This window comes from Ammodytes marinus (assembly GCF_949987685.1).
Source record: "Ammodytes marinus genome assembly, chromosome: 12".
Taxonomy (NCBI): domain Eukaryota; kingdom Metazoa; phylum Chordata; class Actinopteri; order Uranoscopiformes; family Ammodytidae; genus Ammodytes; species Ammodytes marinus.
In genome coordinates this window covers 2814121-2818672 of record NC_137216.1, presented here as the reverse complement: position 1 = coordinate 2818672, position 4552 = coordinate 2814121, and the positions used below count along the sequence as shown (strand labels likewise).

The window sequence follows — 4552 nt, the reverse complement described above, 5'->3', positions numbered from 1 at the left end:
GGGGACGCTGACCAAACGGGAATGCATCTACGTGCAGGCAGTAGTAGGTCGTAGTGAATTGAAGATGTGTCACTTAGTGTGCTCGTATTTTTTCTGTAGTTTTACATTGCATTGTATTTTACATTACAGTAAAGGGGAAGTATAGTGTACTCCAGCCTTAGAATAAATGTAGTCCACGGTTTCTGTGACAGAAAATAAGCGGCGCTAGCTAGCTAGCTTTGAGCCTTGGTATGTTTACATGTGAAGAGACGGAACTACATCTCTGGCGCCGCCGCCTCCCTCACGAAACACACGGTGGTTTCCCGATCATTTTAGACAGGAGGCTTGTGTGTGGGTGACACGGTAAAGTTCAGGATAACAACACCAGGGCCTGCGGTGGTTTAATAAACAGCTGAGCTGCTTCATCGTCCGGAGCTGCGGCCGACGCTGGACCGATGGTCACGGACACGGACACAGACCTACTAGGACACGGGGCCGTCAGATATTTAAACCCACGGAAACTATGAACTGTAAGTCTTGTTAGCGAATGTTTTTAAACTCCCATGTAGTCGGCATAATAATTTCAATGATGAAAAGCAACGTGTGGTCATTTATTGTTAGGCAGCATACTAGCTAACCCACTAGCTAACAGGTCAAAACGGCTAATGTTGGTTGGCATCCTTTTTTGTAAGATGGGCCATTTTATAAGGCATAATGCAATATTTTACATGATTATAATTAACTGTTAACCTCAAATACGAAGGCTGACCAATGACTCCTTCCGTTAATCAGTTTAAACAATACTGGCGCTAGCCGGGGACATTGAGTCAGCAAAATATATTGATATAGGCTACTCGTGATGCTAAAATAAAAATCAGACACGCTGTGGCTGTATGTCTACTTTGCTGGGACATTAGCACCATCATATCATACTAGTTTTACATCAGGATGTAATGTTAGCATGTGTTGACCCTATAGAGCATTTGCTGCCTTTGTAGTGGCTAATCAAGATCCAAATAAATAAATGTGAGCACGTATTCCCCCTGCACGCAACATACATGTTGACATGTTTCTGAAGACAGACCCGTAGATAAGCTGCCCATGATGCAGATGAGAAAACTATGTTATAAACATGTGTTAAATTGTGCAGCAGCTCCATCATGTAGGCCTAATAATCATTTATATCTGCTCGTTGAGCCCGAAAAAACATCTACAAAGCGTTTTCAAATGACTAACAAGAGGATAACCCCCATGAAGAGAATTAAATACATGGCTGTTATAATACTGCATTCGTGTTTAACTTTGTGATCTGAATCAACCCAAACCTACATGTATTGTATTTTCATACTCTGGCATTTTATTAGCTAATGTTAATTTTCTTCCACATTATGGCAGCGTTGTCTCAGCACTTCACACAGTAAATTAGGGTTTAAAATGTTTACATGCTGTATGTACTTGTCTGGGATAACTTATATGTTCAACTTCTGATCTACACAATTTGCTTTTCCACAGACTCAACTTGGCTGTCCTGCATTTCAAACATTATGGCAGATGAGAGGAAGCTAGAATGTGACACTGCCACCCTGTCAAGCCATCGCAGCTACAGTGAGCAGCTTCAGTCAGTCCCTAAATATTATCCATCATGTTCATACTATAATATCACTAAACGGATTCTTACATAATGTCCGTCCCCTAGCACCTTGGCCCTGGGGGACTCTCTGAGAGGGACAGACTCCACATAACTAAAGACTCTAGGAGAGAGCAGAGCTGGTTCTTCACTGCACCGTGCACCTGCTGCCTTTCCAGAACCTGTGAGAAGATCTCTGAAGATGGAGCAGCCTGGGACTCGCCTGGCAGTCACAGCTTCACACAACTCAAGCACACAATTTGGTTTCCCGTTTTCAGATAGTGATTATTATAAGTCTAGACAAAGTCAGATCAGTACTCAATTCATAATCTTGTTGATTACAGTCAAATAGGTGACGTACTCAGTCATGTTTGTTTGTTAGACATCTCAAAAAGCTAAGATAGATTTTGACTAAATTTGGTAAAGAATTGAGCCACAGACCAAGGATACGGTTACTTGTTTAGTTTTGTGTTTTGTAATAAAGTCTTGTTCTGGAAACACCTGAGGATTGGGGGTAGTTTTATCTAGAGCCAGATACAAAATTTAACATTTTCTCTTAATAAAATATGAGGATTAAACAGCTATACTGGGAGGTATGCTATTATGAGTGCATTCTCATTTTAAATTGGTTAATCTTCCATTTTGACCATATATACGTTAAACCAAACATATATTTTAAAAAGCTGTATACATTTGTGATTTATTGGTAAGCTCTTACTTTACATGTTTACTTATCGTGCTTTGATGTAATAACTGTAATTCATAAATATAAAATACATTAAACATTTGTATAGGTACATGACATTTATTAGTCTTGCTTTTGCAGCATGAAGACCCTTATAATTTATAAAGCATGTGTTCAAAATATATACGTTTTAAACTGCATAAAATGTTATATGGTGTGACACATTGTGGTTGTGATTAATTTATCAATGAAATGATTAATATGAAGCTTTGTATATACCCGGTTCTTCTGGACACAATATAAGGTAAGCTGTATAGCAGAAGTGCCTGGGGATAGGCACACAATATCCACTGTTAAGCCTGATAATCTATATATCATTTACAAGTAGTGATCACATGGAAAATGGAAAAACAGAAGTATTCCAATTCAATTGTAATGTATCCTTTCTGCTGTTCTGCATCTAGAAATATTGATTTTCAATCATACACATGTTGGTCTACTAAAATACTTGCTTACAAGTTTAAATTGATCAATCCAACCAACATAATATTTAGAAGACTCTTCTAAATGTTAAGTTGGTCGGATTTATCAATACTCTGCCTCAAGATGTACTTCATTTACTTTACTTTGGCCCTCAGGCTTATATTCTAATTGTAGAAGAAAATCGGACAATTCCTGTGGACACATTAGCTGCAAGGTGTGGAATAATTAATTGGAGAAAGTAGTTTCTGTTATGGGTTATACTGATTGACATACTCGTGTCTGCTGGCCTGCAGAGGGCCATGCTCCTGTCTGAAGCTCAGGTATGCTATCTGGAGCACTAAGGGGCTCAAAAGTAAACCTGGATACTGAGTCAAGTATGATATGTCTGGTCTGGGGTTTAGCGTCTCCACCCGAGGCCAGAAGGTATCCACGTCCCTGCAGCACATGCTCTGCTCAGCTGAGCTCATTGGCTTTCCCACACAGGCACCTATCAAACAAAAGGTGTATGAGGTAAATGTCGTAATTTCTGTTTTAGCTCGCTCGCTCGTTCCAGTAGTGATGCAAGAGGTAATGTGGAGTTACGTCATGCAGCTTCATAACCTTATACTTGTAAAGTGATTGACTGTTAAGTGTTGAAATATGGACAGCATTCTGTCATAAGCTAACATTAACTCTAGCTAATGCCAGTCACTCTCCAGACCGAAACTCCACTGATTTTCCTCTCACCATAACTCAATCTCCCTCCTATTACCATTGTTTCGCACCAAGCTAGTCTATGGATTAGTATGTTCGTCGACCCCTTGCTACGTCACATTCGAAAACTGTTTTTGAGGTGCGGTAGTAAAATTGTATCACAAAAACGGCTCCAGAGGCCACTTCTAGTATAGATTTATAAAACCAAATATTAAAATAGTATACTAGAATGTTTGTCCTATATGATTCTTCACTGCAGCATCTAACTTCCAATACGCACTTTAAATGGGATTGTCAGTTCTCTATGCACTGTAGTCTTATTACTACTGCTGTGGACCTGAGGATGGCTGCAGACTGACATGCTAGCGCTGTTACACAATCTGCTTTGTTTTTTCTGTTAGCAATTAGCTTCACATGGTGCAACCCATGAAAGTCATGTTATCCCATGATATCCCCCCAGTTCCACCCCCACAATGCAAGCACCCTAACTAAACAGCACAGTAGTGAGATCTCTAACTGGCCTGCCACCAGCAAACACAGTCAAGTGTGCCATACTTGGTAGTTGTCTCATTCATTATTTAATTATAATAAATTGTTCCAGTAGTTCAGAACATTTTGTACAAAACAATGTGTATTTACTTATTTGTTACTATTATGAATTATTAAAACATCATATATATATAATTGGATTTTTACCCCACCACTGACAAAGTTTGTAGAACTGATTAGCTTCAATTAATTTCCTGTCTCACACTGCTATGTAATTGCTAGAATGCTTTAGTGAGTTGTATGCTTTTTTTATGTTAACACATCTTGGTTCAGCCTCTGGGTGAACCCAATCCCATATGGCTTTACAGTCTCATCATGCGCAGTCTCCATCAAATAGAGGGAGGTTGATGGTTTTTATCTGGGGGCTGATCGTCAATAACTATCCCCTTGTGCAACTCCTATCAGGACTACCCCCACCTCCTATTGCCAAGGGATGACTTGAGCGTACTCCATCAGTTGATGAACGGTTAATGGCTGTGGTAACAAAGTCTTCATTATGGTTATTGTCCAGCTCTGATGGTGAGGGGCTGACATTT

General features: G+C 39.6%; 1 long non-coding RNA gene across 1 annotated transcript; it reads left to right on the top strand.

The window, feature by feature from the left end:
- The first annotated feature begins 386 nt into the window (after positions 1-386).
- LOC307258087 lies at positions 387-2457 on the top strand. The gene is made up of 3 exons (XR_013845116.1): positions 387-509; positions 1492-1584; positions 1676-2457. It is a non-coding gene; the product is annotated as an uncharacterized lncRNA (long non-coding RNA).
- Positions 2458-4552: the final 2095 nt, after the last annotated feature.